This window comes from Crocodylus siamensis, chromosome 15, assembly GCF_052110815.1.
Source record: "Crocodylus siamensis isolate JL-2025a chromosome 15, ASM5211081v1, whole genome shotgun sequence".
Taxonomy (NCBI): Eukaryota; Metazoa; Chordata; order Crocodylia; family Crocodylidae; genus Crocodylus; species Crocodylus siamensis.
In genome coordinates, this window is record NC_143409.1 from 47,389,528 (window position 1) to 47,402,455 (window position 12,928).

Genomic DNA, 12,928 nt, shown 5'->3' on the forward strand with positions numbered 1-12,928 from the left:
CAGAGGTAAAAAGAGAAATCTGAGATACTCAACATGAGATGCATACCCACCTTGCAGAATTTCAGCCTGGTCTGGTAAAGTGACAAATAACTGAAAACACAGGTTTAAACTAGAAAGGGCTGAGCAACTTGAACTGCAGCTGACTGCCCAACATAAGATAGTCAGTGTCTGTAAAAGGATAGACTATCCTGAATAAGTACAACGTATGTGTTTTCTTGTCACAGAAATGTCAACATTTTTCACTGGGCAGTTTCTGAACATTGTATCCCATAAAATTTATTATGGGCCTTGATGTTTTAAATACATTTTGGGATTAGGTGCAAATGTCAAATCATTGAAATGTCATGTAAAAGAGAATTTTCTTCCTCAATCTTGGTTTTGAAAAGCCAGTGGAATGAGGAGAAGGAGGATGTTAGGATAGTGTGGTAATGAGGAACACAGAAGCACACAGAAATGTGGAAATATGATCAGGCAATATATAAAGAGCTATTCTTCTATATGCCTGGGGAGAAAGAGGAAAACTTTTTATGTTAGATGTATTTATTGTTTCTGTGGCGAAATGCCGGGCTAGCGGCTCCGGCACCGCTTAGGGGAGCCGCGGGCTTTGCAGAGTCGTGCGAGCGCGCGGCTTGTGGGGCGGGATTGAGGTAGCTCTCAGCCGCCCTCAAGGTTCGCCGAGTTGGCACAAGTAGATGACTTAGAGTAAGCTGTTAGTGTCTCTTAATCTATAGGGTGTCCGTTGGTTCACGGGGTTCCAGAGCCAGCCCTTGCGTTCCAACAGTGGAGCTAGTCCAAAGCTAGGTGCGGCTGCCAGCTCCTTAAGTCCCAGAACTGGTCAATGGCTCATGAATGGGAAATACAATGCAATACTGTAACACGGTGAATCGTTGTCAGTTGTTGGATTTCCAAGGCCTTTGTCTTCGCTGGGGTACGCCCAGGCGGGGAGGCTGAGAACCGGTCTGTGGGGTGATCGGGCCCACAGAGTTTTCCAGTTGTCGTCTCTGCTGCTTCCTGCTTTTTTGCCTCTTTTATAGATGTTCATTGGACTGCCTCTATGACACTAACTATAATATACAGAGATAGGATAATTTTCTTTTACATAATAATTGTTAGGCAGATTTTCTACATAAGTTTCATTTCTGCAGAAACGACACTTCTAGATAAGAAATGAAATTTACAGAATGCGCATGTGTAGCTTAATGCCAGCGGAGAAAAGTACAAAGCGTTCATTTTGATTAACAGTCAAGACTTCAAGGTTACATAAATGTGAGAGTGCCGCGCGGCAGTTATACAGAAAAGGGAAAATAATATAAAATATATGCTAAATAATATAAAATAGTTACAGTTTCTTCCCACACAATGATGTTGATGCAGTCTGGAACTTCTCATTTCTTTTCCATAAAAGACTAGAATTGGTACAACGTGTCAATAAAGAACTGAACAAACCTTTCAGCAGCAGCAGAACACACATTCATATGGAGCAGACACCTACCTGATTCCACCTTGCAAATATGAGATGTAATGTAGAATGTGAGAAAACCAGGCAGCGATGTGGAGACTCTGGAGATTTGGCACAATGAGGAAGGCATCTTCTTCACTGAAACTTGATCCAAAAGCACAAAGGGAAGGCAGAAAAGTATTCACCTGGAGAACATACAGCGCTGGTTACCACCTTTGTGTACTGGATGAGATAGCAGGAGGATAGCCTGTACCAGTATGCAAGGGGAACAATCTTGGCTTGAATAAACTTGTGAAAGTGCACAATTAAAATAGTCGCTGAAACAGAAATTCCAGGGTTATCCCTGATAACTCCCTCCCTTTTCCTCTAAACGAAAAATCATGTGGTGAGTCAGGTGATGAGTTTTCATTACATTTTAGAGCATATTAAATGAATGACATCTAGAATTATAATACTGTGCTCTGTTAAAAAAGAAAACATAGGTCCAGATACAGTTACATGCCAATATACCTGTTCAAGGTAACATGAGATTTGTCCTCTTCAAGATCATCAGAGTACTGCTGTGAGAGGGGAAACAGGAATCCCCCCATTGTGGCCGGACCCCTAATCAGAGCGCCAAGGCACTCACCCGCAGGAGCAGAGATGGGCGGCAGCTGGGAGGAGATCGGGGCATGGATGCAGGCACAGGCGCAGGCTCAGCAGTTTCCTAGCTGCCTGAGCCTGTGTATTGGCTGCTCAAAAGGCGGCTGGGGAAACAGCTGGCGGCGAGCCAGGGAGAAGGGGCATGACACCAGCTGGAGGACGTCGGCTCCAGAGCTGGGAGGCTCCAGCTCTAACCTCAGCTTCCCAAAGAAAGAGTCAGCTGTCTACCTGGAGACCCCGACCAGCGAGGCAGGAGGCAGGCTCTGGGGTCGGCAGGAGACAAGGAGCCCCACTGAGATGCAGCAATCAGGTGGGACACCACTGGGGAGCAGCAGGGCTCTGACTAGGAGCTCCCGAACCGGGGCTGAGGGCAGACCCTCAACCATCCTCGAACAGCTCCAGATGGGGCATAGCACAGGGAACCATGAGCCCCCTAAAAGGGGAGAGGAGTGATGCCGGCGAGAGGGAGCAAGATGACAGAGCCTCAGGGTCAGCCGGGCACCAGGGCAGGGACGCCAAAACAACTGGTAGGGACAGGGCACAAGGGCGCCTGTTAGAGGGGACAGTATGAACAAGTCCCCTGGGAGGGGACAGAAAGGAGCCCCGAGAGAGAGAGACAATCTCGGGAGCTCCTCTGGCAGGCACTGGTGTTTTCAGCTGAGTTACAGATGACCCCATCAGGGGCAAGTTTATTTTCTTGAAGAGGGGAAAATCAGCCCAAAGACCAGGGGTGAATCCCTGAAGGTTCATGGTCCAGAAGACCCAGCCCTTGCAAGGTGGGCAGTGTGGGGAAGATCTGCAGGGAACAGCATCAACCCAAGCCGAAGGTGTGGTAAGGGTGGGGTAAAGGGGAGGTTTGCAGCCCCACAAAGACACCCCCAGGGTTGAAACCCCTCTGCGCCCCGCATCAGGGAACTGCCTCCCCAACAAATAACACCGAAGATATGGCAGGGGAGAAAAGGGGCAGTGCCCAGACCATCTAAGTGGCGCTGGGATAGGGTTTCACCCTGTCTTTGCTGGGGGCAAGGCAGTGACGAAGAGGTCCCCAAAGCCTTACAACACCTACCAGCGACAGCTGCATAAATAGATGTGGCAAAAGTGGGGCGTGTTGGTCAGTACTGCATAATGAGCTGTACGCTCTGCAGTGTGGAGATAGCATTTTGGCATGTCTGAGAGTTTCCAACAGTTTCACAATCCTTCACTATTTTCAACAGGCCAAGAAGCCTAAAGGAGTTTCACTTACAGACAATGATGTAATTATCCCAGGGTCGCTAAATATCCCAGGATCCTAGTGTTAGACAGTCTGGTGGGATAACTGATGGGAAACAAAGACTCATTAGAAAAAACTGCTGAGATATTTGGTTACTGAGCTTGGCCATGGAAAGGCAAGTTCTGGTTTTGACAAAACGGAATGAGTGGAAATTAATATAGAATAACATAACAAGAAGTCCTTTTTTTAAATACATAGGGGGTAAAATGAAGGTACCAAGTAATGTGGGGCCACTGCAGGACATGCTTGGTAACCTGGTGGTAGCACCAGGCGACAAATTTAATCTCTTTAACAGATTCTTTGCTTCCATTTTTCTGAGCAAGGACAGGGACATCCCCCCCACTGGAAGCCTGGACGGACCCAGGGGAGGTGCATCCAGGCCCAGGGTCAGCGAGGACCTAGTCAGGGAACTTCTGGAGGGACAAGATGTGTTCAAATCATCAGGTCCTGATGATCTCCACCCCAGAGTGCTTAGGTAATTAGCAGAGGTCATTGCAGGACCCCTGGCACAGCTTTACGAGCACTCGTGGTGCTCTGGTGAGGTGCCAGAGGACTGGAAAAGGGCCACTGTGGTTCCCATTTTCTAAAAAAGGGAGGGAAAAAAGGGAGGAAAGAGGACCCAGGAAACTATAGGTCCATTAGTCTTACCTTGGTCTTGGGGAAGCTCTTTGAGAAAATTATCCAGGAGGACATCTGCAAGGGGCCAGCAGAGGAGATTATGCTTAGGGACAATCAACATGGGATCATTAGAGGCAGGTCCTGTCAGACCAACTGGGTTAGCTTCTACGACCAGGTCACAAAAGCCTTGGACGCAGGTGTCAAGGTGGACGTCGTCTTTCTGGACTTTAGGAAGACCTTCAACACCGTCTCTCATCCCATCCTCATTAAAAAATTAGGTGACTATGGTTTTGACACGTACATAGTCAGATGGGTCACAAATTGGCTGGAGGGCCACACCCAGAGAGTGGTGGTGGACGGGTCATTTTTGACCTGGAGAGATGTGGGCAGTGGGGTCCCCCAGGGCTCAGTCCTCAGGCCAGCACTGTTCAATGTCTTCATCGGACGAGGGGGTGAAAACCACCTTCTTCAAGTTCACAGATGACACTAAGATGTGGGGAGAAGTGAGCACGCTAGATGAGAGGGACAGGCTACAACTAGATCTGGACAGGTTACAGAGGTGGGCAGATGAGAATAGGATGGGTTTCAATATGGACAAGTGCAAGGTGCTGCACCTGGGGAGGAAGAACCAGCACCATACCTACAGGCTGGGGAACTCCCTTCTCCTCAGAGCAGAGGCAGAAAAGGATCTTGGAGTCATCATTGATTCCAAGATGAACATGAGCCACCAATGTGGGGACGCAGTCAGGAAGGTTAACCACAAGTTGTCATGGATCCATAGATGCATCACAGGCAGATCCAAGGAGGTGATCCTCCCCCTCTATGAGACATTGGTCAGGCCTCAGCTGGAGTACTGTGTCCAGTTCTGGGCACCACACATCAGGAGGGATGTGGACAACATGGAGAGGGTCCAGAGGAGGCCACTCGCATGATCAGGGGGCAGCAGGGCAGGCCTTACAAGGAGAGGCTACAGGACCTGAACCTGTTCAGCCTACACAAAAGAAGGCTGATCGGGGATCTGGTGGCCATCTATGAACCGGCCAAGGGAGACCAGCAGGCAATGGGAGAGTCCCCGTTCCCCCGAGCACTACCAGGGGTAAAAAGGAACAACGGCCATAAGTTGACTGAGAGTAGATTCAGGCTAGACATCAGGAGGCGCTAGCTACTTCATAGCTGGGAGCTGGAACCAACTTCCAAGGGAGGTGGTGCTCACCCCTACCCTGGGGGTCCTCAAAAGGAGGCTAGACAGCCACCCAGCCAGGGTCATTTGACCCCAGCATCCTTTCCTGCCATGGCAGGGGGTTGGACTTGATGATCTGCTTAGGTCCCTTCCAACCCTATCAACTATGAAGATTATAAATTCAAAGTGTTTCTGATTATTTCCTCTGAGGATATTCTTACTTCAGAATAAGGGACATGTAGAGTTTACTGGGAATGGTTATTCTGGAATTACTCCCCCTGAACAGAAGACCTACACTGAGTGTTTTAACTTTCAGTCAATCAAAAGGGAAACCCATTTGACATTGGCTTAAGGCATATATGTTTGAGAAGGCTGTCCACTGCTGTGTAAAACTGGGCACAGGCTTCTGCCAGGTGTCCATTCAATCCTGCACAGCAATACAGACATCAGCTTTTGTTGCCTTTCTGATGCCATAAACATTTTTATGGTGGCACAAAGCAAAAGCAAATAGGCATCCGTACTCTATGTCACACTACAATGTGTTTGCCACAAAACGTAGTAGTAATTTGTGCTGCTTTATTGTGGTGGACATCTATTTTCTTGATGGTGGGAAAGCAGTCAGCCTGGAGGTTCCCGCACTCTCCAGCCACCTCAGGCAGAAGGTCTCTGGGTTTCCGGTAACAGCCTTGTGTGCCCCAGGATTTTCCACGCAGGATCCGGCCCCTCAACCTCAGTGCCTGCATGGCTTTCCCTGCTTCCAGACATGTGCTTCCAGGATCTCTGGGGTGTGACTCTGGAAGCTGGGAAACTTAAGGTTCCCCCTTCCAGATACATGCCCTTGGCAATCTCTATTATAATACTGTTCTTAAGTTGACTCAAAATGACATTTTCACAGTTTTTATAGGAGTTACGAAACAACAGTACACAGGGCAAAATCCTGTTTTGCCTCATAGACAAGTAAGTGGCACATAAGTGTCTCTTTTATGAGTATGAATCTAAATGTCATTCTACTTCACTTTTTGCCATTATAGAATCACAATTATAATAATACTTAAATCCACTATGTGACAACTCTGAATATAGATAAACTGTAGGGAAATTCAGTTGCCAGGGAGATGTAGTTAGATTCAGTTAGATTAGTAAACCAGGTGGATTCAGTTGCCACCATCTCCACTAGCGGGTGCTATCACTACAGCTATGTCTTCACAGCTGTGGTCATGACAGCTCCCCAGAGTGTAGACAAATAATTGGTGAAAGTCAGTGAAAGTGAAGCCCAAAGCAGTGTTTCTTCAGGCTAACCAAGTAGCAGAGTAATCTGCACACTGATGTGGCTACACTATTCCCAGTACTCAAGCTAACTTATTTAAAGCTAGACCTGGTAACTTCATGCTCTACCACAAACTGCTGTGTAGACAGACCCTGAATTGCTTTCACATTTAAGTAAGTCTGGGAAACAATCACTGCATCAGGCTCTTGAATTTTGAGCAGCTGTTTCTTGTGCTGTGCAGGAACTGCCTTCTTTCAGATGGAGACGATATAATACCCAGGGGCAGGTCTGGATCTCTACCCCACCACAGAGAAGGGGCAACCCACAGAGCTGCCTGCCCTCTGCCCGAGCCCTTCACAAACTTCTGTGGGTTCTTGGGAGAAGCCCCCGCATGGACCTGCAACACCAAGTCTTCAAAAAAGCATGAGTCAGGGCTCCAGACCTCATAGGACTTGCCTAAAAATAATGGGGTGTAAAATCTGAATTCTGTCACCTTTTTGTTTGTGTTTCATTTCCATTTAATTCTCTGACAACACAAACATTTATGTTATGAATTGCTTTCTAAAACAATTGGAAAATGTTCATAAAAAATTAAAATAAAGAAATGTCCATTTGTTGAAAAGCTCTCTTGAATAATGCTTTAAAATGTTTAGTCTCCCTTAAGATACTCCAATTCTACTTTCTGTCCTTTATGTAAAAACTGTGAAGAATACTCTAATTCACACTTGTAACAGACTTATCCCACCAATAGGTCATCAAATCTCCCCTGAAGCTAGATCATCATTATCCCTGCAAGCCAGCCCCCACATTTACTACATGGAATTTGATTAAGTCAAACAAGTTATAGTGTCTTCAAATATTGGTCCCAATTCAGCATATATGTATTTCCAACTTATAATATTTTTACTGTTTACTCTCTATTGATTCTTAAAGGAGAAAAAAAACCCAAACCTTTAGGAACATTTTTGTTCTGTTTTGTTTTAATTTCCATTTCATTTGTGACCACACAAAAATATATGTTGTGAATTGTTTCTAAGACAATTGGAAAAAGAGTCGATAAAAAATTAAAATAAAGAAAAGTCCATTATGTTGAAAAGCTTTCATGAAAAATTGTTTAAAAAATTTACTCTTGCCTAAAGATACTCCAATAAAACTTTCTGTCCTTTATTAAAAACTGTGAAAAATATTCTAATTCATCACTTGTAACATGACTTATCCCACCAGTAGGATCATCTAATCTCTGTATTATTACATAACCTAAAAATGGGATGTTTTTGAGGGTATAAAAGGTCTCCTGAATGTTTCTTGATCAAGCGAAGTTCACCTACCTGGCTGATCCTGCTGAGCAGTGCTGTGCTGTGATCTGCCTCCGAAACATGGCTTCGGTTTTCTCAAGTTGGCAGAAGTTTTTCACAATGTCAGCTAGATCCACATCGAATTCCCACAGTAAAAGAGCTACAGGGTTTAATTGTAGCGTTTCTGTCCAGTTTTTAAAATTTCAAACTTCTATATGCATTGTCATCTTGCAGCATTTCTTACCTTGGGAAGTGAAAGGAAGAGCAGCTTCCTGGGCAGGGCGCAGCCTGCTGCACATGCTCAGACACGAGCACTTATACGTCCAGAAAGTGTTGGGAGCGTGGGGGAGACTTTTAGATTTCTCCAAAAAAGTCTGGACCTAAGAGTTTTCAGTCCTTTGATGTTAGTAAAAAGTGTTTCCTGCCACTAACTCTTAGTGAGCCGAAGAACTTGTCTGGAAAGGAAAACGGGAACAGAAGTCCCAGGGAAAGAGAGCATTGACCATTGATTCAATATAGTGTCAATATACATACTCAGGCAGGAGCACCACAGCCAAAAGGGGTTTTCTCCCTTTTATAAACCAAAGTGGGATTTGTAGTTCAGGACTCTGCAGGGTTGCTCATCACCGCTCACCACTCCTCTTCCTGCTTCCAGAGGCCTCTGGGATTTGTAGTTCAGCATCACAGCCTGCAGGGCTCTGCAGGGTCGCTCCCCTTCTGCTATGTACTCGTTACATTTCCTGTCCACACAACACATTACATTACACAATGCATACACTACAGTCTGAACTTTCATTACCTGGCTAGATCACAGCTCTTCTCCACTGAAAGAAAGAGAAATCGGGGTGAGAACATACCTGAGCAAATGCGGCTGTAAAAGGGCTCTTGGATGAGGAGCACCTGCCTCAAGCAACAGCCAGGGAAGACCAGAGTGATGCTGGACACAAGTGGGGCAACATGTGGAAGGACTAGATGGAAACTGTCATTTCATTAAATCCATACAGACCTCGTTTATCAAAGTGACGTCAAATCTCAGCATAGGCGGAAGGAGAAAAAATTATACTGGGGGCCGAGTGTGCATGCACATGCGCGCCCCTGCCCTCTGCTGGAAAGACTGCAGGTGAAGGGCAAGGGGAGGGGCCACGTGCACGCCCGCCCCCCTCCCCCCCCAGAGAGCTGCTGGGACCTGACTGTCCCACAACCCATCCAGGGTCCCATTCAGAGTGTAAAATATTATATTTCACAACTAATTGCCATTATAAACTAGCTGCAGGGTTTATCCTCAGCCTTTCCTTCCAGGATTAAACAGTCCTTTTTTTCCCTCCCAAACCGATACACGGACGCAGCACAGGGCTGGGGCTGGCCACCGCCCCCCTTCCCCTTCCTTCCCCCGGGGCAGCAGCTCCTGCCCGCTCCGCCCCGCGAGCACAGGCCCCGGCCCCTCCCGCCCCGCAGCGGGCCCTGTCTCCGTCCCTGCGGAAGCCCGGGGGGGGCGGGGGGGAGCAGGAGCCAAAACGAGTAAAACTACCGGCAGGAAATGACGGCGGCCCCCGGTGGCCAAAGGCCGGAACTGCAGAGCGAGCGCACTGCCCCCTGGTGGCAAAGGGCGGTGATTACAAGTGTTTGAGCGGATTCCTGTTTGAATGACACGAGTCCGTAGATACGGCGATGTAAATGGGAGCGCCGCAAAATAAAATATATCTGAGTAGTGTTTAATGCGCCACAAAGACTTTTAGAGCAGCGGGAAATCCCAGTCATGCAAACACAACTGCAGTTGTGTCAGTGCAAATGGGAAATCTCGTGTCATCTACACCTGCCTTCTGTTGCCAATTCACCAGGTACCTCTTTTTCTACTCACTAATTTTCATGGAGTTCACAACTAGTAAAACATGAGGTTTCTAGTTCAATTCACTGTGGAGATATGGTTTCTTCTGCTACTTTCAGGGATACATTTCACAGTATTTAGCTTGACAGTCAGAGCTTGAGAAATGCAGTTAAGAGAGGAAAAGAGGAAAATAAGCACGTGACACTAGAGTCAGAAACCTTTGGCTCCTTCCTTCATTCCAAACAAAGGAAGCTCTTTTGCTCCAAATCTACGTCTAACTTCAATGCAAGAAGGAATATTTTTGTTTGTCTGATCTGACCAACCAATCTGTAACAAAATGGATTTGAATGCAGTTCATTTTGAACACACAAATAATGCAATCTTTGAATAAAGACTGAAACAAACTATCATGGGATCATCTCATCTTTGTATTATTAAATTAACTGTGAAGAACGGTGTCTGTTGGAGGGTAAATAAAACAGCACATTCAGGTACATTTGTGTCAAGAAGCTGAAATTCACCTCCCTGATTGATCCTGCTTAGAAGTTTTGTCCTGTGTCCTATCCTCCAAGAGACAACTCCCATGTATTAAAATGGACTAAAATATTCATTCAAAATGGAAAATATTAAGTTTCACAATGAATTACAGTTATAAGCTAGCTGCAGGGTTTACTAGAACTATTTCTTCCAGGATTAAACAGTCCTTTTTTTTCCTTCCAAATTGATATATGCAGTTTCCTCTTGCAGTTTCCCTGGCTGGAAAGTGAAGGGATCCCCATACAGGATGTTGGAGCAATTCCAAATCCAATCAAGTGAGAATAGAGTCTGCTCTTAAAGAAAGAGCCACATTTCCAATACACTGCAAGTAGGGGCAGCTAGGAACATAGGTCTGGAGGGGCCCCTAAGGCCATCCAGTTTAGTCCATTCCCAGGCACCTCTTTCCCCAAAGTTTCCTAACAATGACCCACTGCAAACTTTCATATAGAACAAGTACAAGAACCAGACCAAAGAGGACAACCCTAGAAAATGGCAGAGGTGAAAGAAGGGGACATGAGGGCATTGGCATTGCAAGGAGAGAGGAGTTATTGAATATATGCACAGAGGAGCCAAAGAAGAGGAACACACCTCCTGCTGTCCTTGCCAGTCTAATGTAAGGGAGAAATCCCGATCCCTAATTTGACAATTGGTTTGACACTGAGCAGAAGAGCAGAGCAGTGTTATGATGTCTATATATCAGCAGGAGGATCAGCCCATCCCAGGCACTGCCCCTCTGTTATAGGTGTGACCACTGTCCAAAGCAAATTTGAGCCAGAGCCCAGGAGCTGGATGACAGCTTTTCCTTCCACTCTTCTACTGAAAAGTAGTTTTTCACTTTTTTCACACTGACCTAAACCATGCTGCCTTCATAGAGGTAGAAAGTGAGGATCCCTGTAGCCAAGTATGAGTGACAGTCCCTGAGGGCATCTCCATTAGATGTTGCAGTTGCATTTTGCAGTGCTGGAGTACAGCTGGGAGGGACAGCCAGAGGTCATCTAGTCCTCTCCTGCCTGAGGCAGGTTTCCCTCTATCCAAACTGTCCTATACAAATGATTATCTATGGCATCACTTTGCATACTAGCCCTACCCTCCAGTATATCTGTTATCCTGTCCCAGCTTGGTTTCATCTGCAAATTTGCTGAGGGTGTACTCTATGCCATCTTCCAGGTCACAGATGAAGACAGTGAACAAAACTGGCCCCAGGACCACTCCTGGAGCACTTCACTTGATACTGGCTGCCAACTAGACATCGAGCCATTGATTACTACAGCCTGTGCCCGATGCTCCAGCCAGCTTTCTATCCACCTTACAGTGCATTCATCCAACCTGTACTTCCTTAGCTTGCCTGCAACCATGTTGTGGGAAACCGTATCAAAAGCCTTGCTAAAATCAAGTTACACCACAGCCACTGCTCTCCCCACATCGGCAGAGCCAGTCACCTCATCAGAGAAAGCAATCATGTTGGTCAGGCATGACTTGCCTCTGGCGAATCCATGCTGACTGTTCCTGATCACCTTCTTCTCCTCCAAGTGCTCAGAAATGGATCCCTTGAGGATCTGCTCCATGATTTTTCCAAGCACTGAGGTGAGGAGGACTGGTCTGTAGTTCCCTGGATCCTCCTCCTTCCCTTTCTTAAAAATGGGCCCTATGTTTGCCCTTTTCCAATCATCTGGGACCTCTCCTGATCACCATGAGTTTTCAGAGATAATGGCCAGTGGCTCTTCAGTCTCATCAGCCAACTCCCTCAGCCCCCTTGGGTGCATCCCACCCAGCCCCATAGACTTCTACCTATCCAGATTTTCTATGTAATCCCTAACCTGTTCTTTCACCACTGAGAGCTGCTCATCTCCTTTCCAAACTGTGCTGCCAGTGCAGTAGTGTGGGAGCTGCGCTTGACTGTGAAGACTGAGGTGAAAAAGGCATTGAGCACTTCAGCTTTTTCTGCATCCTCTGTCACGAGGTTGCCTCCCTCATTCAGTAAGGGACCCACACTTTCCCTGATCCACCTCTTGCTACCGACACACATACCAGTGTAGGATCCAGTGCGCAGGTGCCTCATTTGGGAAATTGCTTCATGTCTTTATTCATCAAGGTCTCTGGAAAGACACCACGATCCAGATCTACAATGCAGGGATCATCCCCACTCTCCACTACAAGTGTGAACTGTGGATGACCTACCATGGTCATCTCAACAGCCTGTACAGGGATCACTACCTATGTCCTAGGAAGATCCTCCACTCCACATGAAATGGGAAGATTGTCACACAAACGCCAGCATCCTGGCTGAAGCCAATGTTACCAGCATGGAGTCAGTGATCCTCAAGCACCAACTTCACTAGACCAGACATTGTGAGGGGATGCCTGACTCTTGACTCCCAAAACACCTGCTCAGCTCCCAGTCTAGGCTTGGCCTGAGCTCTCACAGTGGCCAGAGGAAATGCTGCAAGGGCATATTGAAGGCATACATGTAGAAAATGGATGCTGACTTGAAGAGCTAGAAAGTGCTGGCCACCAGCTGTCTGCAGTGATGACGCAGGTTCAACCAATGGCCGTCCATTGCAAGGTGAAGCATACTGCCCTCAAAGCAGACAAGAGGACAGAGAAAGACAAGCAGCAGGAATCACTGCCCACAGCCTACTTTCCCCTGAGGAAAGACCTGTAACTGCTGCAGATGGCTCAAGGATTGGACTCTTAACTCACCTCAAGACCCATCACTGAGTCATGGCAGAGATCATCCCTGAATCAAGGGATTGGTGACAATGACATCTCTTACTGCATGGGTCACTTTAACTCTGCATACGGACAATTTAATTCTTTAGATAAGTTTTTTCCCTC

At 46.8% G+C, this 12,928-nt stretch overlaps 1 long non-coding RNA gene across 1 annotated transcript; it reads right to left on the minus strand.

Annotated features, from left to right (window-relative positions):
- Window positions 1-427: 427 nt before the first annotated feature.
- On the minus strand, window positions 428-8,294 carry LOC149852607 (uncharacterized). The gene is made up of 3 exons (XR_016439469.1): window positions 7,765-8,294; window positions 1,493-1,644; window positions 428-1,406 (listed from the first exon to the last, which is right to left on the minus strand). It is a non-coding gene; the product is annotated as an uncharacterized LOC149852607 (long non-coding RNA).
- Between the last annotated feature and the right edge of the window lie 4,634 nt (window positions 8,295-12,928).